This window comes from Orcinus orca, chromosome 5 (assembly GCF_937001465.1).
Source record: "Orcinus orca chromosome 5, mOrcOrc1.1, whole genome shotgun sequence".
NCBI lineage: Eukaryota > Metazoa > Chordata > Mammalia > Artiodactyla > Delphinidae > Orcinus > Orcinus orca.
Window position 1 is genome coordinate 148,173,248 of NC_064563.1, and position 24,211 is coordinate 148,197,458.

Genomic DNA, 24,211 nt, shown 5'->3' on the forward strand with positions numbered 1-24,211 from the left:
GAGAGGCCGTGGGTGGTCTGAGGAGTGGACCCCTTTCACAGCTGCCTGGAGGAAGGAGCTGGGACCTGAGGTCAGGCGGTCAGCTGGGGGTTGGGGAGCAGTGGCCTGCGGAAATGGAAAGGGCCGGACAGAACAGAACTCCCAGAGCTGCGGGGTGGCGGGGGGCGGGGGGGGGGGGCGCAGCTGGACCTCCAGCAGGGGGAGGGGCCTCCTGGGCCAGGTCTCGGAGGCAGGGGCGCAGGGCCCATCCCCTGGGGGGTTTCAGGAGTGCGCGCAACGTAGGGAGTGGGCCGTGGGGAACGCGACCCTCCTGGGCCCCAAGCCCGTGGAAGCAGCGAGGCCTGATGGGCTGCCACGACGCGGCCACGGCGCCCATGAGACTGGGCAGGAGAAGCCCGGCTCCCCTTTCCTCCATCCGTCGCCCCCCGGCGAGGAACGTCTTTGTTTAAATCGCCCGCCTTCCTGCTGCCCCATCGGACTCAGGGCCTGAGGACGAATCCCCTGGTTACGGTCACCTTCCCGAAGAGACGCCGGGCTGGACACCCTGCGTGTCCCTGGACCTTGCCCCGGTTTGCAGCCCGAGACCCCAGGTGACGCCTTGGGCAGCGGCAGGGGCAGCTTCTCCTGAGGCGGGGGCTTGGGCCGGCCACGCTGCCTGGGGACTGGGGGTCGGGGGAGAAACATTGCGGCTGCAACGCAGGGGTGCTAGGACCCGGGGAGCGGCCCATGATCGGGTTCCGGGTCCGCACCCGGCTCCGCGTAGGGTTTACTCCGCGCCAGGCCCTGCCCCCTGCCCGGCCCCCTTCCCGCCCACTGCCCTGGCCCGTCCTGCCCCCTGACCAGCTCCGCCCCGCCCGCCCGCCCTCCGCCTGGTCCCGGCGGCGGTCAGAGCGCGGCCGGCCGAGCCGGGGCACCGCGGCGGAGGCGCAGCATCCCGCAGCACAGACGGTCCGGCCCGCCTAGCATGGCGCCGAGGTGCGGGCCGCGCGGTGCCGAGGACGGGCGGGGGCAGCGGGGGCTCACGGGCGGGGGACGGGGGCGCGCGCGCTACCCTAACGTGTGGCCTGTGCCCACAGGTGGCCCTGGCTGCGACCGCGGCGGCGGCGCCTCCTGGACTTGCTCGCCCCCCTGGTCCTGCTGCTTGGGGTCGGCGCGGCGTCCGCAGAGCCAGGTAAGACCAGCGGGGACGCGAGAGTGCTCGCACCTGGCCCGCCCGCCTCCGGCCGCACTTTGTGCGGGTCTCTGGCAGGTCCCAGGCGGCGACGTCCTCACCCAAGCCCGTCTCGACTTCGGTCCCGGGAGGCGGCCCCGGCTCTACCCACGCGCGCAGGTGGCCCGCGGGCGGCGATCAGTGGGTGGACGGAGTCGGGCCGGGGCCGTGTGCCCGAGCGTCCCGCGACGGCCATTCATTCCTCGACTGCGGGGTTTCGCGCCACCTGGGCGCTCCTGGGACTCGGGGAGCGGGCCGGGCTGGGGATGGTGCGGGCCAGCTGCGTCCTAAGACCCTCGTGTCGTGACCAAACTTAGGCGACTCTGCGGGGAAGTTGGTGTGCTCGACGGACAGCGCTGCGGGCCGAGGGCCAGTGAGGTCCCGGAGCCGAGGTCGTGGTGACGGCCGTTACACGCGCGGTGGCTCGGAGACGCCCGGGCATCCGAAGCCTGACCGCGGGCCTGTGTCGCCGTCACCGGCCTGGTGCCTCCCAGCGCCTCTGGGCCCCAGCGTAACCGCGCGCGGAGTCCAGCAGGTCTCGGGGAGGACAGTGCGGTGCGGGGCACAGCCGTGTTGTTTCTAACCTGTTGAGGCAAAACTGCCCAGGTTTCCCCAGGGCCAGCCTTTGTGCGCCGCCCCGGCCGCCAGGCCTCTGCCCCCGCGTCCGCCGCGGTGTCGGGTTGCGCGCGGTCCCTTTGATGCGGCCGAGCGCCGAGCAGCCGCCGGGAGAACAATGTGCAGGGGTCCGTTGTTTGGCGGCGCCCGGCCGCCGCTGCTCCCGCGTGGACCGCAAACTGTGGTCGGGAAGGCCGTTCTGACCGCGCTGAAACTTCCTCTGCCCCTAGCTCCTGGGACCCCATTCCCAACCACGTGGCGGCCCAGGTCCTCTTCCCAACCGGCCCAGCAAAGGCCCGGGAGGAGCCGGTGGAGGTGCCAGGCCCGAGGGGAGCCCCCGCCCCCGCCCCCAAAGCGTAGGTGCTTTATCACAGGTGGAAATAGACAGCCTGCCCTGACATCCGTCCCGGGCAGCCGGCTCCCCGCGGCCACAGCGCTCACTGTGGTCAGCACAGCGGTCACCTGCTGCCACAGCTGGGGGGAGGGCGGGGCGGGGGCGGGGGTGTCGCTGGAGGGAAGTGTCCTGGGGGGAGAGCCATAGTAATTTGTTTCATTGTTTCCAGTCGGCTTGGTCATCAGGTTAAAGGGCAGCACAGACCTTTTAAAAAGGAATCACTTTGTAAATAGATGTGCGGAAAGCACCTGTCTGTAGTGTAGCAGATAACTCCTCAGGATTCGGGTTAACTCTGGGGGCGGGGGTGGGCGGCGTTTAGGGAGTGTGTGTCCTTATAGGGTTCTGTGGTCCCCGGGGTTCCTGGGGTTCTTATGACTGCCCGGGACCACATCGTGGCTTCATGGGCCATCCCCTCAGACATGTGCAGGAATGTGTAAGCCTGAAGGCTCTTTTATGATTATGTCTAGTCGGGAAAGGGAAGGACACTGAGGCATCCACAGTCCAGCTTGTGAAACTTTGTAATCAGGGAGAGGAAGTCAAGGGTGTTGACATTGAGCCTCAGAGAAGAAAAAATAAAATGCTGTGTTCGGGAGCTTGGGTGAGATGAGCTCTCTAGGTGTTCAAGTTAATGCAGGCTCTGGGGGCGGTGGGTGGCAGAGTGACGGTTCAAGAAATGGTGGGGTTTTTTTTTTCAATTTATTTATTTTATGTATTTATTTTTGACTGCATTGGATCTTTGTTGCTGCGCGCGGGCTTTCTCTAGTTGCGGTGAGCGGGGGCTACTCTTCCTTGCAGTGCACGGGCTTCTCATTGCGGTGGCTTCTCTTGTTGCGGAGCAGGGGCTGTAGGCGGACGGGCTTCAGTAGTTGTCGCATGCGGGCTCAGTAGCTGTGGCTCGCGGACTCTAGAGCGCAGGCTCAGTAGTTGTGGCGCACGGGCTTAGTCGCTCCGCGGCATGTGGGATCTTCCCGGACCAGGGCTCGAACCCGTGTCCCCTGCATTGGCAGGCGGATTCTTAACCACTGCGCCACCAGGGAAGCCCGAGAAATGGTGTGCTTTATCTTGTGTCCCGCCGTGTGGCTGCAGTGGGTTTGCCGTGGTCTCAGGTAGCCGGAGGAAGGGAGCCCCTTGCGAGGTGCCTAACAGAACGTGCTCTTGTTCCCTGGAGCATAAAAGCAGGAACCAGCCTCAGCGGGGCTTGTGTGCCGCCCACCCCTCCCCCGTGCTGGGAGAACACAGGCTCCTTTCCCTGCTGGGACCAAGTCCCCTTGGAATGGGATCATAATTGCCCCTCTAGATGTTGGAGAAGAGCAAAGGTATGTGAACGCCTGACTTAGCAGGGGCTCAATTTGTTCTAGAAACGCTTCAGAATTACCCTTGGGAGTCAAAAACTTAAGCCCCGTTTGCCGATTTGAACATTTTTTCTGACCCCAAATGATGCATTTTCCCAAGTCTGTCTCTGTGCTGTACTTGACCAAAAAAATAAATAAATGACGACTTTTGCTGTTTTGTTTAAGCTTTTGGTCGCTGTCATTCTGATGCTCTTGAATGGCGTCGTGTGTTTTCCCCCAGAGCCAGAGACCTGGTGGGACCTTGGCTGGGCGGGCTCACGAGCCTGGGGGCTCCACGCTACCTGCGGTCCCCGCTTCCGGAGGAAGTACCGGAGTCACACGTGCCAAGGTGGCGTCTGCCCGTGGGTCATCCTTCAGGGCCGAGGAAGGAGGACCTCGCCCTGTGGACACTTGCAGGCTGCCTGTGGCCACGCCAGAGCCCTGGGCTTTGAGTCGCCTTGTCTCCGGCCCCTCCCACAGGGGACTTCGCGCTCAGGCTCTGTCAGCTCCGCGCACACCCCAACCCCCAGAGCCGCGTGTCCCACCCTTTCTCACCACTAGGGTCCATCAGTGGGTCCAGGTCTCCGCCGATGGCCGTGGCCCTCCCTCCCCCCAGCTCCCTGGGTGGGCCTGCAGGGTTTAGACTTGACAGGACACGGCCAAGACCCTGTGGGTCCCCGAGTCCGGGGGTGTCTGTCATCCTGGGGTTCACAGGCACCCGGGTAAGGGATCTAAGCGGAGGGAAGGAACTTTTGTCCAAGGCAGGCTCGTTTGGAGGGGCAGCACAGATGGGGAGTCTTCAGGGTTCAGGAATAAGTCCTCTGAGGTAGTCTTGAATTTCAGCAAAACTTGTTTTTCAAGGCGCTCTTGTTTTCCTTTAGAAGAAGGAGGAGGGGAAGGTCCCTGCAAAGAAACCTAGAAGGAGGGAAACTGACTCCTGAGCTGTCCAGAGCTCGAGGGGCCTAGAGAGCCGGCCCCACCCGCCCTGCTTCACGCTGAAAATGCAGCTGCGCGTGCGCTCAGTGACTGCACACACACACGTGCACACACACACACACGTGCACACACAGATGTACACACGTGCACAGCCATGCACACGCTCGCTCTCCCCACCAGAGTGCCTGGTCTGTCTTCAGCTGGGTTGTTGAAAACATCCTGGCGCTCTGTGGGTGACGGAATGGGACAAGACCCGTCTTCTGACACGACGGCCAGCGGACTTCCTTCTCTCGTGGCCTGAGCACTGCGGGGAAGGGCCGGTCAGTGGAGGGGTGGGTGAGGGGCAAGCGGTCTTGCTGCAGCCGTGGCTGGTCAGCCCCCAGGCCCGGCTGTCTGCGGTGGCTGGTCTATGCCCCACGGCACAGGCCCGTCTGCAGTCCTGGGCGAGGCGTGCCCCCCCCACCCCGTGCCGGCGAGGGTCGGACCACAGATGGTACACTCTAGTCTCTGCTCGGAGGCTTGGAGGCTCTGGGTTAGCTGTCATCTGACAGAGAACCCCGAAACGGCGGCCCCTCTCCCCAGAGCACAGCTGGCCAGGCACCAACTGACGGACGTCTGGGTAGAAGGTGGACGTTGCAGGATGTGACGTGTGAAACTACCCGAAACCTCATGCTGGAGGTGGGTAGAAGGTGGACGTTGCAGGATGTGACGTGTGAAACTACCCGAAACCTCATGCTGGAGGTGGGTAGAAGGTGGACGTTGCAGGATGTGACATGTGAAACTACCCGAAACCTCATGCTGGAGGTGGGTAGAAGGTGGACGTTGCAGGATGTGACATGTGAAACTACCCGAAACCTCATGCTGGAGGTGGGTAGAAGGTGGACATCGCAGGATGTGACATGTGAAACTACCTGAAACCTCATGCTGGAGGTGGGTAGAAGGTGGACGTTGCAGGATGTGACGTGTGAAACTACCCGAAACCTCATGCTGGAGGTGGGTAGAAGGTGGACATTGCAGGATGTGACATGTGAAACTACCTGAAACCTCATGCTGTTGGCGGGAGGGAGGGATAAATTATTGGGAAAATGAAAATAGATGTTTGGCACGCTCATAAAATGATTGCATTTGATACATTTTGACGGCAGGGGCCCAGGACAGTGAGAGCGTTGTGGGAGGTGCCTGCAGTGCGCCCTGGGTCCCCACAGCTCTGCTCCCTCACCAGGTCACGTGGCTTCTCTGGCCCCCACGCCTCCCATCCCTGATGGCTTAGGGTCTGCGATGAGCTCTCTGCCAGCCCTGGCTCCTTCCCAGGAAGGCCTGGGCCTCTGAGCCCCTCCCTGCCCCCCGCCAGTCCTGGGAGGAGCACTGGGGCGGTGGGCGCTGCCTTGGTTTCCTGCTCTAACCCGGGGCGGGGACAGCCCCTCCCCCCTTCTGGGTGCCCCTAGCGGCAGGTGGTTGCGTTGTGAAGCCCCTCACAGCGCCCGTGTGTGACGTGCCTGGTGTTCGATGCTGCTCGTGGAATCTCAACACACGTCCGGGACCTCGCACCGTCCACTGCATCCCTCGGCGATGCTTGGTGGAGACGGGGAGCTTTCTCTGTCCCGCTCCCCAGCACTGCCCGGTGCCGGCAGGGTGTGGCTGGGTGACTTGGGCTGGCCCCTGGGGTCATGTTTTCGATTGGCGGGTCTGGGCCGTGCAGAACGGCTGTCAGAAGGAGCTTTAGATCACGGATGCGCTGAGTCAGACGAAATTTGGGGGCCGCAGGGCAGTGTCTGTGCTCCGCCTGCCAACCTGCAGGGGCGTGTCCTACCCCCGCCCCAGCTTCTCTGGCAGAGGAGACAAGTCCCGGCACGGCCTCCTGGCTGTCTTCAGCGAGTGCCCAGGAAGGAGGACTTGTTCACAGGCCGGTACACCTTTCTGGAATTCCATGCTGGCAGACGGGGACATTCCCGGGCTGGCGCACCGTGACGAGGCCGGTGGCACAGGGCAGGGGCACCCAGTGCTGAGCTGGGGTGATGGGTGGCGCTCTTGGCCACCCTTGGTTTCTGGAAGACCAAGAGGCTCTGTGGTGGGTCCAGCTGGCCCAGGCACTGGCCACGGGTCACGGTTGACCTTGACAGGGTGTTTCCCCACAAAGGACATGAGACCAGAGCCAGAGGCTCAGGGAGGAGGCCGCAGGGCGAGGGGATGGAGCCTGTGTGACCAGAGCTTGGTGGTGGGTTACAGTGGCAGGGCCTGAATGGAAACTGCAGAGACCACGTACGTGCTTTTGACGGATTGGTGGTGGTGGTTTCCGTGGAGCCCGGACGGAACATCTGCAGATACTGCGTGTTACTGATTTATGTTTTTATTCATTCAGTCATCCATGTAATTTTGGTCCGAAGTCCTCGTTTCTACTTTTTGCACTGTTCCTTGAGTAGATTCAGAGTTAGGCACGGTCAGGCCTCCTTGTTTTGCATCCAAGCTCAGAAATCTTGGAGACGGTACCAGGCTCCGGCAGCTGGGTCTCCTGTTTGCACAGAATCTGCTGGCACAGGCTGTTCTTAGCACGAGAGGCGCCCTTCTGCTTTGGGGAGACTTGAGCCGATGTGAAAGCGGTGCCTGGAGGGCACGTCCCAGCAGCGGTTGAACCGCATCTTGGTGCCCACCGTGCGAAAAAGTAAGCTTCTCTCGTCCTGGGAACGGGGAGGGCCCGGGGAAGAGCACCGACCCAGCTGCTGGGAGCTGGAGGCCGAATGCATCTCTGCTGGGGCCCAAGTCCAGAGCCCCCACGGCCTGTAGGGCGAAGGGACACCTTTCTTCCCCGTTTCCATTTAGGCAACCAGGGGACGTCATCTTGGAAGGGAAACCGTGATCTGTGTGGATGAGGCTGCTTTGACAGTGTGACGCGGGAAGATTCTCCCCCTCCCCTTGCAGTCGGGAGGGCAGGGCCGTGGGAGGAGGGGGTGATGTTCCTAATGCAGGGTGGGCCTGAGCCCCTGAGGTGGGCCTGCCTGCCCCTGAGCTCCCCTGGACCAGCCCGTTGGCCCACGGAGCCAGGGTCTCCTCCAAGCTGGGGTTTCTGCATCTGGGGCCGGGGGTCGGGGTTCGCGTTAGAGGAGAGCTTGGGAAGGCCTTCCTCTCGCCCCGGCTGGTCCGGGGCTGGGAGGCGGTGGGTGGTGAACCCAGCCACCTGGCCCCTTGGTCCATTAACCTCCTCTTTCCTGAGTCGTTTTTGAGCCCCTCTGTTTGCGCCCTGCCTGCCCCAAACAGGAGGGTGCACAGCAGTGCCCCTGGGTGACCGTTATCTCCCCAGCAGGCCGAGAGCATCCACTCTGGGGTCTGGGCTTATCTGGGGAGGCCCCATGGCAGTGCTGGGGCTGAGTGCGGAGGGGGCTGTGTGTGGGACCTTCGGGAGGTGGTGGACATCCCTCCGGATGGATATTAGTTCCGTGCAACTTTTCAGTCCAAACCGCCAGGGGTGGGCACTGTCACTTTGAAAATCCTGCTAATCTGATAGATGGAGAAATACCACCCTGTGCTCTATTCTGTGAGTTTCCGTCCAGCGGGGGCGCAGGTTCTGGAGTGTTCCTTGGCCTTCGCGTCTCTCCTTTTGCTCTGACATCCATCCTCCGTCTGTGTGCTGTCGTCCTCCTTGTCATGCCTGCCTGTGGTGTCACCTCCTGGGGGCACATTTGGCATATTTTCTAGTGTGTGGGCAGGCTTTAATTGGGAACGTGAAATTTCGAAAGCAGGGTGTTGTTTTTTTCCCTTATTTTTATGGCCTTTTCCTGTAGAGGTAGGACACGCGTGACGATCACGGCTCAGGGACAGCGGCCTGGGCTTATCTGCGTTGCAGGGGTGATGCGGGGGTCGTGAGAATTCAGAGAGGGAAACTGCGCGCGCCAGCAGGCAGAGTGCTGGGGGGCCACGTGCTGCATGTGGCTTTGGTGGGCGTGGAGTTAGAGCTAGTGCTTGCAGAAAACAAGTATGGAGTCACTGAATCGTGGTCTATTGCCGCTGGCTGGCAGCCTGGCTGGCCACTTTGTGTTTGTGGATGGGACGCCATCTGCCATGTGGGTTGAGAGCCCAGGCTCCAGGTTTTAGCTCCAGCTTTGCTTCTGAGCGCTGTGTGACCTTTGGCAGATCCCTCACCGTCTCTGTGCCTCTGGTCTGTAAAGTGGGGAGGGCAGTGGGGCTCTGTGGGACTGAATAGGGCATTCCTGCAGGGAGCTTCCTGGGATGTGTCCTGACGGCTCCTCCTTGGGCTCTGGGGACACCGTCGGGGATGGCCTAAGCCACCCGTCAGGGCGGGGCCTGGAAGGAGGGCCTGGTGAGCACCAAGAGCAGGAAGTGGGTCCTCGTGACCGGAACAGTTTTTGTGCTTCTTACTTGGCCGTGGGCTGCGCCTGCTAAGACCATCGTGTGTTTTAGACAAAGCGGCCCACTCACGCCCGCCGCTCCGAAGTCCTGCAAGTGTTCTGGGCCTGGGCGCCCGCGTGGTCTCGCCCACCCACGTGTCCCGTGGGGGTGATCCCGGGATCGCAGACCTGCCTCTGCCTGCTGGATCTTGTCCCGAGGCTGCTGTAGTTCGAAAAACGCTCCCACTGAGATTCCGCGGAGCCTCTTGCTCTGTGCAGCCAGGCCGGTTCCCGGGCTTCCCGCATTGAGGCCCCGTCTGTGCTGGGAATCTGAGCTCAGCCTGATGGGGCGTCTTTCGTCCGGGCAGTGCTTGCTCAGAGGACAACAGACGGGGCGGCGTCCTTTCTGTCCTCTGTAACCCCAGCCTTCCAACCAGAACGAAGGGAAGCCACCCTTGATCCCGTGCACGCCCACCTTCGGGGTCTCCCCACCTGGGGTAGACCTGCTCCCTCGCCAGTGGCTCTACCCCAGGCCGCCAGGCACCCCCACAGGCCCAGCTCAGACCCTCCTTCCCCTCCACACACGGCCGAGGGCTTTGAAAGGCAGGCCCCCCGGGAGAGGGCGCAGCCAGCCATGGGGACAGGCTTTTTCTACCATAAATGATCATTTCAACTAGACAGCTTTCCTTCTGCCGCCCTCGGCGTGTCCACACCTGGCCCTGAGCCACCTCTGCTCCTGTCCTCTTGGCCCCCGGAGGAGAGCACGGCCCTTTCTGAGCCCAGATGCCCCTGCAGGGCCCGGCCCTCCTGCCCCACTTCAAGCTTCCGGCTGTCACTTTCTGGCTCGCTTCTCCTCACTTCCCCAAGGCTGACCCAGGGCTGCGGGCTTGCCATGCTTCCGCACCGGCGGGTAGCGTTGGCAGCGGCCTCTGCGTGTCTTGGGTCCTCCCATCTTGGCCTTGTCCCCCGTGGCACCGGGGGACCCATCTTGTTCCAGGTCACTGGTGTCCTTGGGGCAGCCAGGACCTTCCTGTTTTCTGGCTAACGTGGGCCTCCATCCCCAGGGGACTCGGGCCCGGCTGGCGCTGACTCGGAATCTGCGATGCTCTGCTGTTCCTTCTTTCATGACCTTATATTGTGGCAATAGTCAAGAATGCCGTGGAGCCTCAGAAGCCAGAAGGAAAAAGTACCCGTTCCAGCGCAGCCTTTACTGTCAGTGTGGGGGAAATGGGACACCTTAAACGGACCCGGGCTGCCCTCCCTGCTGACTCCACTCCCGGCCTGTGTGGACGGCCCCTCTGGGTGCGGAAGCCTCAGGGCCCCCCGGAAAGCCAGCCGCAAGCGGGTCTGCTTCCCAGATGGGAACACATCCCCACCCCACCGCCCACTCCTGGGCGGCGCGCTGGCCTCCCAAGCGCCTGACTGCCCCCCATTTGAGACCCTAGACAACCCCACCTCCCAGCGTTGAAATGTTTTCTTCCCGTGGCATATGGTCTGCTGAACGTCAGCCCCCAAGGCCTCGCCGTCCTGATCCACAGGGCCGTGAACGCTGCTTTACGCGGTAAAGAGGGCTTCGGGTGGGATGAGGCTCTTGAGCTGTGGAGATAACCCTGGATTATCCGGGTGGGTCTACATGTAATCCTACGTCCTAAGAAGGGATGAGGGAGGCCAGAGGGTCAGGTCAGAACAAGGAGACGTGGCGATGGAAGCAAAGGTTGAGGGAGAGATTGGAATACAGGAAGGGGCTACGAGCCTAGGAACACAGGCGGCTTCTAGATGCTGGAACCGGGGGACTGGGTCCTCCCTGGGGCCCCCGGAAAGGAGCACAGTCGTGCCGACACCTGGGATTTAGGCCTCTGGCCTCCAGAACTGTGGAGCGCAGCTCGTGTGGTTTCCAGCCCCTGACTTTGGGGTCATTTGCTCCAGCAGCTGCAGGACACTGGCCAGTGTGTGGCTAGGTCAGTGGCAGGGGTGGAGTCGTGGTGACGCAAATCCTCTCATTGGAAAAGTGCTGCTTCTCCACAGTGTGAAACCTCTGATACGTTCGAAGGCCTTGGGACACCCACGCCCTGTACAGGGCCCCTGAGTGCCCTTCCTGACCCCCAAGTCCCGAGGGTCGACTCCCCGTCCTGCGCACCCAGCACCCTGGGCTGGGGACTCTCTGTGGAGAGGTTAGAGGGGCCTCCATCCTAGGAACCTCTTAGAGCTCAGCGGGACCCATTCTCAGGCCCTAGAATGACCTCCGCGTGTCCCCGGGTGGCGCCTTGAACGGGGGAGGGAGGCGGGCGGACAGAGGGCAGGTGAGCGGGGCCGGGGCAGACGTCGGGACGCTCGACAGTGCCTGGACGGGCCTGTGGGCAAGGGGACTGTGTGTGTGGGGTCTGTCCTGGGTCTGTCTCCGGCAGGGCCCTCGCAGGCCAGGGGCGGGTGTTATCGTCCACAAGGCTGGACAGCAGCCCGCTCTGTTCTGTTTTTGGAGAATGAGGCAAATGGCACAGGATCACATTCCCAGCGAGCGCCAGTTCTGCGCAGTGTCCTGGCGTGTCGCAGAAAGGGTTTATAAAGTAAAGCGGACCAGTTGCCGAGCAGGTGGATGGTACTCAGCACCAGTGCCTGTCAGCCTCCAGCCGTCTTGGGTACTGGCTGGACCTTCAGTTATCCGGGTGCTGGGTGGACCTTCAGTTATCCGGGTGCTGGGTGGGCCTTCAGTTATCCGGATGGCGGGTGGACCTTCAATTATCCAGATGCCAGGTGGACCTTCAGTTATCCAGGTGCCGGGTGGGCCTTCAGTTATCTGAGGTGGACTTCAGTTATCCGAGGTGGACCTTCAGTTATCTGAGGTGGACCTTCAGTTATCCAGATGCCAGGTGGACCTTCAGTTATCCAAGGTGGACCTTCAGTTATCCAGGTGCCGGGTGGGCCTTCAGTTATCTGAGGTGGACTTCAGTTATCCGGGTGCTAGGTGGACCTTCAGTTATCCGGACGCCGGGTGGACCTTCAGTTATCCAGGGACTGGGTGGGCCTTCAGTTATCCGAGGTGGGCCTTCAGTTATCTGAGGTGGACCTTCAGTTATCCGGTGCTGGGCGGACCTTCAGTTATCCGAGGTGGACCTTCAGTTATCTGAGGTGGACCTTCAGTTATCCGGTGCCGGGTGGACCTTCAGTTATCCGAGGTGGACCTTCAGTTATCCGAGGTGGACCTTCAGTTATCCGGTGCCGGGTGGACCTTCAGTTATCCAAGGTGGACCTTCAGTTATCCAGGTGCCGGGTGGGCCTTCAGTTATCTGAGGTGCTAGGTGGACCTTCAGTTATCCAGGGACTGGGTGGGCCTTCAGTTATCCGAGGTGGGCCTTCAGTTATCTGAGGTGGACCTTCAGTTATCCGGTGCTGGGCGGACCTTCAGTTATCCGAGGTGGACCTTCAGTTATCCGAGGTGGACCTTCAGTTATCTGAGGTGGACCTTCAGTTATCCAGATGCCAGGTGGACCTTCAGTTATCCAAGGTGGACCTTCAGTTATCCAGGTGCCGGGTGGGCCTTCAGTTATCTGAGGTGGACTTCAGTTATCCGGGTGCTAGGTGGACCTTCAGTTATCCGGACGCCGGGTGGACCTTCAGTTATCCAGGGACTGGGTGGGCCTTCAGTTATCCGAGGTGGGCCTTCAGTTATCTGAGGTGGACCTTCAGTTATCCGGTGCTGGGCGGACCTTCAGTTATCCGAGGTGGACCTTCAGTTATCTGAGGTGGACCTTCAGTTATCCGGTGCTGGGTGGACCTTCAGTTATCCGAGGTGGACCTTCAGTTATCTGAGGTGGACCTTCAGTTATCCAGATGCCAGGTGGACCTTCAGTTATCCAAGGTGGACCTTCAGTTATCCAGGTGCCGGGTGGGCCTTCAGTTATCTGAGGTGGACTTCAGTTATCCGGGTGCTAGGTGGACCTTCAGTTATCCGGACGCCGGGTGGACCTTCAGTTATCCAGGGACTGGGTGGGCCTTCAGTTATCTGAGGTGGGCCTTCAGTTATCTGAGGTGGACCTTCAGTTATCCGGTGCTGGGCAGACCTTCAGTTATCCGAGGTGGACCTTCAGTTATCCGGTGCCGGGTGGACCTTCAGTTATCCGAGGTGGACCTTCAGTTATCTGAGGTGGACCTTCAGTTATCCGGTGCCGGGTGGACCTTCAGTTATCCGAGGTGGACCTTCAGTTATCTGAGGTGGACCTTCAGTTATCCGGTGCCGGGTGGACCTTCAGTTATCCGAGGTGGACCTTCAGTTATCCGGTGCCGGGCAGACCTTCAGTTATCTGAGGTGGACCTTCAGTTATCTGAGATGGACCTTCAGTTATCTGTGCCAAGAGACTCGATGGCCGGTGGGAACTGGTGGCCAGACTTGCTTCACTGGCCCATCTGTGAGGTGGCTCCTGACGTGCAAACTACATCTTCATTTGCCTTCACATGCTGGGTGTTGTCACCTCTCCTCCGGCACAGGGACCTTTCTCAGATCTCACACACTCAGAGAGAGCAGGGACGTCCGCGCAGGGCGTGTGGCTGAGCTCAGCCTGGCTCCTGCAGGCCTGGCTTTGTACCTTCTGGATGGCCAGAGACGGAGCCCAGGGTGGTAGGCAGCCAGGAGCGGTTGGGGGCCGTGCCCAGGACCCTTGGGTGCAGTTTGCTCTGTTCCCATCCCCCGACTCCCAGAAGTGGATGGCCCCCCGCCTCAGGTCCTCTGTAGGCCATCTCAGGAGTGGCCAGGGCTGGCCCAGCCCAAAGGTCACTTCCTCAGGGGACTCTGCGGGGATGCTGCGCAGCTCCTCCCCAGGGTCATGGGACAGAGGAGGGGCAGGGCGCATGTCTCTGCTTGGATTCAGAAATCCAGGGCCTTTGGTGGCAGTGTCGTCTATCATGGCTGGTCACCTGGGTCTGTTCAGTCCCAGCTGAACACCCTGCTCACCAGGTCTCAGTGCAGGTTGTACTGGGTTTTGAATCCTAACTAGCTAGTAGACAGTGGGGAGCTGAATTCTAAAGCCGCAGCCCTCACCTGCCCACTGGATTGGAAATCAGCCCCGCCCCCCATCCTCGTTTCCCCAGTTACATGCGAGCATCCCTTGGGAACGATCCAGGATCGCCCCTTCCAGGGGCGCCGTCTCACTCTGAGCTTCAGGTGTTTGGAAGCGTCTGCTTTGACCTTTGCCCTTCTCTTCTACAGAAACAACCCTCGTACCTTAACGTGGTTTTACTAAAGGGCCTTTCTGAGTGATAAGGAGTCTCTCCTGTTTTCCTGGCTCAGGACGTGCATGTTTGGGGAACCACTTCTTAAAGGGCAGCCCTGGGCCTGAGCTTCTGGAGACCCGGGTCACGGAGATGGGGGTGGGATCCGCGGAGACCCCTTCCTCGTGCCGCGGTGTCCCGAGCGGACTTCGCCCTATCAGCGGTGACGGCCACTCGCTGTGACTGCCCGAGCTTCGGGGCACCGTGTTCTCTTTCCCTGTGCCTGTTAACCAGCCCCCCGGATGCCCCCACACGCCCTTCCGTGTGCCGGGGCCTGGGGTCCCTGTGGCCTCATTCTTGGGTGTCCTTGTTCTCCCCTGTGGTTCACGGCTCTGGGTCCCGGCCCGGCCACCCCCAAGGGGTCTGGGCTGTGCGTCCTGCGCCCCGCCGTCCCTCTGCTCCTTCTTAGTGGTCAACATGCTGACCCTGCCGTTTCGTGAGCCCCGGCTCACCCAGGACATGGGCGGGAAGACACCGCACAGGCCGCGGTGTAACCTGCTCTCAGCTAAAGCTGTCCCCCTGTAAGTTGTGGTTGCGTCGGCCCGGGTGAAGCCACACCACCTCCACCCCGGCCTGCGTCACACCCGAGGCCAGGTCGAGGTGCCGCTTCGTGGCCTGTGCCGTTCCCGGGCCGGGGGCTGCCTGTGAGGCGGGGGGACGCTCATGATGGGAGGTGGGGCTCCGGCTTCCGGCGTTGGGGGTGGCAGCTCACACCTGCTTGGGCCCCAGGTGGGTGCACTGGTGCAGGTTGCCCTGACTTCACTTTGCACCAGGCACAGGAGTTTCCCTCTCACGATTCACATCCCCTCCACCTCTGAGCTCTCTCATCGCTAATCGAGGACGTGAGGCCCCTCAGATGAAAGCCCCTTTGTGCACAGCCCGCAGCTGGCTCCGCCCTGGGCTGGCGCTCGCGGCCTGAGCAGGTGCAATGGCCCTCTCACCACAGGAATGTCCGCGCGAGGCACCGCGAACAGCTTCCTCCTTTATTCGTGCTATCAGCTCATGACGCTGTGATTTGGGTCCAATTCTATCTGGAGAAGGTCGTGCTGGGTTGCGTCTCCTCCTCGCTCGTATCCCAGCAACAGGATTACGCCTGGCGGGATGGCATTCCTGTAGTCCCGAGAGAGCGGGGTCCCAGTCCTCCACGCTCCGGAGCTTTCTGGGGACAGCGGTGGGTGTGGGCAGGGAAGGCACTTGGACCCAGCTGCCCTAAGGCTACCAAGAGTTAGCGGTGCGGGACTCCCGGCCCCGGACCCAGGGGCCTCCATGGGGAGCCGTGCGTGGCCAGTTCCGTGGTCCTGCTGCACACTCCTGCCTTTTACCAGGAGGGGCAGGGCTGCCAGTGGTCCGCCTGTGCTTCTCAGCGTGCCCCCCACTCACCAAGCTGGAAGGCTGGCCCCTCTCTGCGGCTCCCGACGGGTTGCCCAGCGGCGTCTGCACTAGTGCCTACTCTGTGTGTGCCGGCGTGGGTCCCGCTCAGCACACTCTAGGCTCCTTGAGGACAGACGGGCAGACGGAGGGCCTCTGGGCGAGACTGGACTTTGTCCCCGGAAGTGTTTGCAGTCCTGTTTCATCCTTGCTGAAATTTACAATCCTGTGCGCTCCGTGCCCCTTGCGAGGAGACCCGTGGCCCACATTCAAGGACCACCTGTGCCTCTGACCCCAGGGGTGACAGTGGGTGGGCCGAGCAGTAGGAATGGTCCCATCGCGGGGTCAGCAGTAGTCGGACGGGAGGAAGAAGGAGGTGAGCCCGGTGACTGGGAGGTTGAGGTCCATTGTGTACAGAGCAGCAAGGTTGTGCTGCGGGAGGAAGAGCCCTGACTACTTACCCTGGAGCAGAGTTCCACACGGCCGGCAGGGCCTTCCTGCATCTCACTGTCCTTCTGGGGCCTCGGTCAGGGGACGCTCCCTCCTCCCGCTCTGTCCCACGGCCCCTGACACAGCCTGGAGGGGGGAGGGGGGAGGGGTACGGGGTCCCGAGCACACCCTCCTTCCCGACCACAAGGCCGTGGGTGGAGGTTTGAGTGCCGCTCCCGTCTGTGGGCCCCAGGTCCCTCCGCTCCTGATGGCGAGGCTTGTTTGCAGTTAGCAGATTCCAGAACTGCTCACGATGAGAAGCTAGAGTCTCCGCATGCGGCTTATTACGATTTCCTTTGATTAGTAACAGCCCCTTCCGCCTGGCGATTCCTGCAGGCGCCTCCCGCGGGGTTGGAAGGGGTGGGCGCATGGCAGGGTGACAGGTGGCGTCTTTGCTCCTGGCTGACCGAGGCTCATGTCATTTTAAGTTAGGCCACGTGCGGGGGGTGCCTTCCTGACACGAAGCCCCAGGTACTGGGCAGCGACCGGCGGGCACTGGGGCTGGGAGGGCTGTCGAGATCTTCTGGGCACCGGACGCCGGGCACCTGCTTGTACTGGAGGAGCGAGAGCTCCACGCAAATGCCCTCGGCTCCAAGGGCCCTGGGTCACCGGCCTGTGGGGCTTCTGGGCGGCGGTGACCCTCACGCCCACGGTGGGGGGGGCCCGAGCCCACCCCACACTCGACCCGGCCCACACCTCCTTCCCTTCCACCCGGACAGCACACACGCACAGGCTCACCCTGAGGTTTAACCGAGTGGCACCCGCGCCCCAGGTCACCTCCTTGCAGGCTCGCGGCCACCATCCCCCGCACGCAGCTTCCTCCCGACCTGTCCAGCCGCCAACCTGCCCCTCGTCCTGCGGAGCCCGGCCCAACCCCCTCTCCCCAACCCTGCGTCCACCTGGAGGGAAGTGGCTACAGGCCCGTCCGGGCCCCCCACTCCTCGCTCCATGCCAGCCTCTCTGTGGCCTGGGAAGGAGATAGTGGGTCGTGGTCCAAGGCGCACTGGGACGGCCACCCCCAGGGGACACCCTCCTGTTTGACACCCTCCTTTGACTTTCCACCTGCTTCTCCTTCTACCCCTTCCCTGCCTGGTGGACCTCATCTACCCCCTGGACCCGACACCTGCACCTCCACTGCGGCCGCTGACTTTTCCCCTGCCCAGTGCCCTGGGCATCAGTGTCTGCCTGCCACCCCCCAGCACCTAACGTCATGCCTGGCACACAGCTGGGGCTCGTAAATGCTTCCCAGATGCATGGATGGACTTTTGAGGCTTCGTGAGAACGACGGCTCGTGAATTTGGCCAGAGTGCATGGCTGGCCCTGCCTGAAGTCTTGGTGGTGCAGTTTCGCAGGGCGAGGGCCTGCCTTAGGTGCACAGTTACTGGGGATGCAGAGGCGTTCCTGCACCCACGGGTCACCGGGGGGTTTGCCCACTCCTGTGTGGGCTTTGAAGGTGTGCGACACTGGTACTGCTCCTGTGCGGGCTTTGAAGGTGTACGACGCTGGTAGCCGTGGAGCCGCAGGAATGGGAGAGAGACGCTGCGGTCTGGCCTGGCTCCCCTCACCGGCTGGCCTGGCTCCCCTCACCGGCTGGCCATGGGCTTTGAAGGTGTGCGACGCTGGTAGCCGTGGAGCTGCAGGAATGGGAGAGAGACGCTGGAGCCTGTGGTCTGGCCTGGCTCCCCTCACCGGCTGGCCATCGCGCTGGGTGCTGGTGTCAGCAGACATGGAGCAGACGAGTGGGTCCTGCTGCAGGAGGCCACACAGCGCCGGGAGGAGCTCAGATGGCTGTCTCGGGGTGGTGAGGCTCACGGGCTCTCCCTGGCTGAAGGGCCGCCGTCCCCACAGGGAGATGGGGGTCTGCGGGGGAGACCCCTCCATCCTGGAGGGCAGTTTCTAGGAGGTTCAAGAGATCTTAGGGGCCCTGACGTGTGGCCAGCCGTGACTGCCACCTCTTCCTTGTCCTCAGGACAAATCGAGCTGGGAGATGGCGTCACTGAGCCTCGGGGTCTGACGAGGTCTCGCTGAGGCTGGGCACCTTCGAGAGCTTCCGTCTGTCCTGGGTGTCCCCAGGCGGGACGGAGCACGGGAGGCCAAGGCCGCAGACCGGCCTGGGCAGCCTGCCTGGCGGGGTGACCGTCAGTCGCCTTCTCTGAGTCCTGGTCGCCCAGGGGCAGCCCGGGGCAGCCCTCACTGCCGTGTGCACCCTGTCCCGGCCCTGCTGTGGGACCTGGTCAGCACCGAGCTCCTCAGCACGAGCGCCCAGGCCCCCCTGAGCCCCTCCGCGTTTGTGGAAGAATGACTTCCTTCACCCCAGACGTACGGTCGGCAGCTGCGGCGGCACCTTCCCTCCGGCCCCGTGGTCCCCAGGTTCAGCCAGCTCCTAGGAGCCGTCTGAGGACCAGGCCTTGCAGTGCCGTCCCTGCGGGCAGCGGCCGGGTGCGCCCAGCGTCCCCAGCCCAGACGTACTGCCGCGCGTCTGATTTGGAGTCTAAGGTGGAGAACGCGCGTGAGGCTTGAGAGGGTGGACGGCAGAGCCCCCCGTCCCCGCCGGGGTCTGAGTGCCTGGGGAGCCCACGTCCAGCCAGCCGTTCAGCGGCCTTCTGGCCGGAACCACCAGACACACTGCACTGGGCCTGGGGGAGCTGGGCTGCCCCTGCCACCCTGGTGGGGCAGCCCCGAGGGCCCGGCGCTGGCGCCATGGGGTCGGGAGAGAGTCTTCCGCCCGAGGACCCTGGTGGGCCGCCCCCTTGCCTGCGCGCCCGACGTGACACCCGCGGTAGCACAGCCAGCACCTTCTGGGGACGGGGACGTCGATTCACACAGTGCTGAGGAGCACGCCCACACCCGCTGAGCGCCTCCGTACAGCGGGGTCCTGGCCGTTGCCGGGCGAGCATGCTCGGTGCTGCCCGTGGCGGGCCTGTCAGACTCGGGGAGTGGACACGAGATCCCTCTCGCCGGGAGGCCCTGGAGTGGGTGGGGAGGTGGGCAGGCTGCCGGTCATCACGCCTGGTCCCCAGCTCCGCCGTGCGTCAGCGGCGGGGCCCGGGCGAGCTTTCGGGGGACGCCGCAGCATGGTGACGGCCCGGGGCTGGCCCCGCGCTGGCCTGGAGTCCCCCGCAGAGTGTCACAGGACGGAAGGGACGGTCTGCTCCCATTCTCACTTAGAATGTCCCCCCGTGTCTCGTGCTGCTCTGGCTGAGAGGGCTCGGGGGGGAGCTGTGGCAGAGGAGGGGCCCCCGAGACCCGGTCCAAGGTGTGGATCGAGCCCCCAGTTCAGGGGGCACAGGGGGATTGCGGCTGAATGCCTGTGGTTTCCGTCCTGCACTTTGGAAGGGCAGGGCACGGTCCTCCACCCGCAGCTCCCTCTGTGGGGCCCGCCGCTCACGGACCCCCCCAGTCTCCCACAGGTGTGACGAGGCCCGAGGCTGTCTGTCCCCCTCCCCACCTGGTGACCCACCTGGTTCAGCTTGCCCCCGGGCAGCCCCCGGAGGGTCTCAGGTTACTGGCTCTCCCTCCAAAGCCCACTGAAAACCCTGGTGTCACAGCAGGATCCCCAGGAGGTGGCTGGCGCCAGCCCAGGCCTGGGACACTGCCCAGTTCACAGGTGTCCCCGGTGGTGGCCTGGGCTGGGCCGTCGGGTGGGCCCCGGTAGAACCCGACCCGTGCTGATTAAAGCACTGACAGCACCAAACCCGAAACTTCCCAGAGTCAGAGGCCGCAGCTGGCTGCTTTCAGTTTCACTGTCGCTTGGGAAGGAATTTAAACTGTGTGACTGTCGGCCTATTGATCATCACCCCGCGGGATCCCGTCCCTGCCTGTGGTTTCTCATTCTCTAAACCTCATTTTTCTGCTGTCAGGATCCCTCCTGTGCTCTAATGCCTGACGGCACTGAGGGGGCCCGGGCAGGACTGGTTGGCCCATGTGGGAGCTCGGCTGCCCCCAGGGGCCTCCTGCAGGGGCGAAGGCCCCCGGGGTGTGTCCTTCATCCCTGCCTTCCCCGGCTGTGGCCCTGGTCCGGGGAGCGTGCAGAGCTGAACTCCAGACGGGGCTCCAGACGTGGGGTGCCAGGAGGGAAACGCCCCTGCCTGAGGACTTGGCGTGGGGTGACTGGGGGCCTCTGGGGAACGCCTGCTCCCCAAATCATCCAGGAGGGCTCCTCCCAGGGCTGAAGGACGTGGCTGTGCGCTGCTATGAACCTAGTTCTGTCTGACTTTAAACCCTGATAAATTAGAGAGACAGAGACAGAGACAGAGAGGGGGGGAGAGAGAGAGAGGCGGGGGGAGAGGGAGAGAGCGCACGCCTGAGCATCCAGCCCCAGGCCCAGGATTCCTGTTCGTCGACGCAGAAGCACAAACATCAGAGCCCCCTGCGACTCCCACGCGGGTGAAGCACCTGCTCCTGACCCAGCGACGTCCTTCTCGCCAGAACGTCGTGGGGCATCGTCTGTGATCCTGTTCGCCTCTTTAACCTGGACGAGAATTCGGGAGGGGCTGCGCGCCAGTCCCCTTGGTTTTCCCGCCTTTCTGCAGGCGCCCTGCCCGGTGTAGACGACAGCAAGTTTCTTAGGCCGCTTGCCTTTGCGTCTTCCCGAAGCCCTCAGCCGCCTTCAGAGGCCGGGCCCTCTGAGCGCCCGTCTCGGGGATCGTTCGATACCTCAAAACACGGAGCAGCTTCAGGAACAAGCACACGGCCGACGCGAGCTGCTGTTGGGGTGAGGGTCGAGGTGACTGGGGCACGAGGGAAGGGGCAGCTGGGGGAGCTGGACCACGGGCCATGTTTTCAGGGGAGGGGGTCCGTGACCCCCAGACACTGGGGAGCAGAGTTCCAGGTCCTCCCGCCCGAGCCTGTCCGGCCACTCTGGCCAGGCTGAGGGACGCAGGTGGGTGGCAGTGGGGTTGGGTGCCCATTCCTGCTGAGGCAAACCAGTGAGAACTGGCTCTTACGGCCCTGCCCAGGTCAGGCCCAGTGACTGTGTCAGGAAGGGCAGCGGGGGCAGCTGGTGGCTTTCGTTCTCCCCAGACCCCGAGGAGCCTGCAGGTGCCCTGGGAGCAGCAGGGGTGTGGGCTGCCCCCTGTGGACCGAGGTGCGTGCCCCTGAGGGTGTGGCCTTGTGCCCTCTGTCCCAGCTGGGGGGCTGGCCTCGAGGCGGCCGGCGAGGGCCCTGCGGCTTGGGCTCAGGGCTGCCTGCAGCCTTTAGGGTAGGGGTGTCTGGGCAGAGGCTTCCACAGCCAGATGGCCCTCGGGGTCCCCAGCCATGGGGGTCAGCGTCTGAGACGGTGAGGGTTGGGGCGGGACTCGGCCTGGAGGGCGCGCCCTTCCCGCCTTTTCTGTGCACCGACTGTGCACGGGGCCTGGTGTGTTCCCTGCTGGATTTCAGGGGCCCACAAGCCTCCATGAACAGTCCCGAGTGGAGGTGTGTCTGAAACCGGGGCCGTTTCTGCAGGAGCCAGGGCTCCGGGCTCCTGGTGAGCCGCATGGGAGCCCCTGTCTGCTGGCCGCAGAGGTGACGTCCCTTGGGTGATAACTCCGGCACCCCTGGATTTAAGGCTGGGCTGCGGATTTGTGGGTTCCACTATCTTCTTCCCTGGCTTGTCCTGTCCCCCGGCAGACACGCGCTGCTCAGGCCGACTCTGCCCGCCTCTTCTCCGTGGCCAGTGGCCCCAGGGCTGCTGGCTGGCGGGGGAGGACCCCAGACCCTGGGAGTTGCAGGGTCTCACCCACAGCCCCTGGTGGTGGAAGGAGCTGCCGAGGGCCGTGCAGGGAGCTCGGGGCTGAGCAGAGGTGGGAGGGTGTGATGGTCACTGAACACAGGTGTCCCCGAGCAAGTGGGCGTCCCGTCCTGCTGCCAGACAGTCCCTGAGGAGGAGAGCGCCCTTGCTTCATGAGACCTCTTCTTAAAGACCGTGAGTGTGTGCGTGTATGCGTGTGCATGTGTGTGAATGCACGTGCATGGGTGTGTGCAGGTGCATGGGTGTGTGCAGGTGCATGGGTGTGTGTGTGTGCAGGTGCATGGGTGTGTGTGCATGTGTGTGCGTGCAGGTGCCTGGGTGTGTGCAGGTGCATGGGTGTGCGTGTGTGTGTGTGTGAGAGGAGGTGCGTGTGTGTGTGCGTGCATGTGTGTGTGCAGGTGCATGGGTGTGCGTGTGTGTGAGCGCAGGTGCGTGGGTGTGTGTGTGCATGGGTGTGTGTGTGCATGGGTGTGCGCGCAGGTGCATGGGTGTGTGTGTGCACGTGCATGTGTGCACACGTGTATGCGTTAATCGAGGCTCCTCTGGGTGGAGCACTCGTGGGGCCGGGTCTGCTGAGCCTCCTGGGTGCTGTGTGACCATGTGGTGCCCGAGTGGGGAATGGCTGAGCCTGTCGTCTGGATGTTTCCTCCCGTCTGCTTCCATCTCACTGGAGCTTTCACTTCAGAATGTCCCCCCACCCGCCGTCCCCATCCCTCTCCTTCCCATGTGTGCACACGTTCCCAGAGACTCGGGGCCCAGAGCCCCCTCCCGCCCGCGCCTTCTGGGCTGGACCCCAGGAGGCAGGTGCCCCTCGGTCATGGCAGCCCGAGGCACCTGGCTCCCCTGGCCTCTGCCGCAGTCAGAGCCCAGAGCCCACTGCGCCCGCGCCACTGGGACGCTGCTTGGTGAGGGCGGTGCACCCTCTGGGTAGGGCCCCGCTTGCCCTGCCCCCACTCAGCGTGATCTCACCTGCCTGCCTGCGTGTCGGGGCCCCGCCGGCCGAGCCGGGCATGTCCGGGTGGAGCTGCCCACGTGCTAGCCACGTTGCACTGGCCCCTCTGCTGGACGGTGGGGTCTGAGCGGCCCGAGTCCCGCTAGAATCAGGGTTCTGATTTCCGCCTCCAGACACGTGGGCCCTGGCTTGTCTGCGCTCAGCTTGGGCCTCGGGGCCGGGCACCCCAGGGCTGACAGAGAAGCAGAGAGGGCACGGCCTCGGGGTGCAGGCTGGCACCTGGGCGATGAGCTCACGGCTGAGCAATGAGGCGCAGTGACTCAAGGCCCCGGGGGCCCCCAGGGGTTCTGGCCCCTCCGTGGCGAAGGCTGCTTCCTGCCATTGTCCCGGTTCCCAGAGGATCCCAGGGCTCCTGGGTCGGAGCCGAGGTGGGCGGATGTGCCCACACCACCTCCCTCACGCAGCCCTCCATTCAGAAGGGCTCCGGTCCCCCCAGGACCTCTGAGGGTGCATCTCCCACGCGGTGCCCCTCAGGGCCTCAGGAGCATGTGGGTGAGCGAGGCTGGGGGCCGTGGATGTGCTGCGTGATGGGGTGGCCTTCCCGGACAGGGGCTGAGGAGACTGGGGGAGGTGGGCCACCCTCACCCACCGGGTGCAGGCGGTGACCGGCTGGGCGTGGCCAGGGCGAGACTTCGCGACACGGGTGTCATATGCTCTCTCTTCTTTAGGCTGGGGACCAACTAGACTCCTTAACTTTTTTTTATTGTTTTAACTTTTATTTATTTATTCACATAGCATAAAACTAACCATTTAAAGTGAACAATTTGGAGACGTTTAGTACATTCACCGTGTTATCCAGCCATTGGCCCTGCAGCTGGAGAACATTCTTGTCGTGGAAGCCCTGTGCCCACAGGCCCAGCGCCTGGCTCCCCCTCATCTGCCTCCTGTCTCTGGATTCGCCGCTCTTGACGTTTCATGCGGATGGAATCCTCCGGTGTTTGTCCTACAGAGTCTGGCTTCCCGCACTGAGCAGCGTGCTTTCCAGGCTCATCCACGTAGTAGAGTCAGTGCTTTGTGGGGATTTTCGTTTGTTTTGTTTTAATGACTAAACGATACTCCGATGTAGGTCCTTTCACTTTTAAAACATTTTCTTGTGTATCTGAACTGTCTCTGGACTTGGGACTCTGGACTCGCGACTGTGGCTTTCCCTAAAAGCACCCAGGTTGTGTCTGAGGGTCCTTCCCTTGGAAGTCCCGTGGGACCGTGTGTGCATAGGACCCCGGTGGCGGCCTCCTGAGGACCCTCAAGGATGGAGGGGTGTTTTCTGCTCACCACCGCGGGGCTCGCGAGGCGCGGGCAGGGGGCAGGGTGGGCGGTCGCTGCGGGGAGCGGCAGAGCAGGTTAGGAGGAGGCTTCCCGCCGGCACGCGTGGCTGGCCCGGGGGTGTCTTCCTTCACGATCCTCCGTCCACTCATCCGTCCACCTGTGTGCGCAGCGTGGCTGGAGCCGCATCCAGGGGCCTCAGTTCCGGGTCCCCCCGCCCGTGGTGCCTGGTGGGGCTGGAGGCGTGGTCTTCCAGCTTT

At 63.0% G+C, this 24,211-nt stretch overlaps 3 long non-coding RNA genes across 47 annotated transcripts; 1 reads left to right on the top strand and 2 right to left on the bottom strand.

Annotated features, from left to right (window-relative positions):
- The first annotated feature begins 596 nt into the window (after positions 1-596).
- LOC117199311 (uncharacterized) lies at positions 597-13,099 on the top strand. 43 transcript variants are annotated; one of them, XR_007477456.1, is made up of 8 exons: positions 597-975; positions 1,077-1,171; positions 7,008-11,523; positions 11,932-12,046; positions 12,239-12,280; positions 12,546-12,634; positions 12,900-12,967; positions 13,015-13,099. It is a non-coding gene; the product is annotated as an uncharacterized LOC117199311 (long non-coding RNA). The 43 variants fall into 43 exon arrangements; XR_007477462.1 differs by having other exon boundaries at positions 12,900-12,946; positions 13,036-13,098; XR_007477461.1 differs by lacking the exon at positions 12,900-12,967.
- On the bottom strand, positions 2,955-5,895 carry LOC125964450 (uncharacterized). The gene is made up of 3 exons (XR_007477489.1): positions 5,531-5,895; positions 5,405-5,467; positions 2,955-5,215 (listed from the first exon to the last, which is right to left on the bottom strand). It is a non-coding gene; the product is annotated as an uncharacterized LOC125964450 (long non-coding RNA).
- LOC125964449 (uncharacterized) lies at positions 11,422-13,268 on the bottom strand. 3 transcript variants are annotated; one of them, XR_007477486.1, is made up of 6 exons: positions 13,157-13,268; positions 12,885-13,088; positions 12,531-12,619; positions 12,224-12,265; positions 11,917-12,052; positions 11,422-11,502 (listed from the first exon to the last, which is right to left on the bottom strand). It is a non-coding gene; the product is annotated as an uncharacterized LOC125964449 (long non-coding RNA). The 3 variants fall into 3 exon arrangements; XR_007477487.1 differs by lacking the exon at positions 12,531-12,619 and having other exon boundaries at positions 12,224-12,244; XR_007477488.1 differs by lacking the exons at positions 12,224-12,265; positions 12,531-12,619 and having other exon boundaries at positions 11,917-12,026.
- Between the last annotated feature and the right edge of the window lie 10,943 nt (positions 13,269-24,211).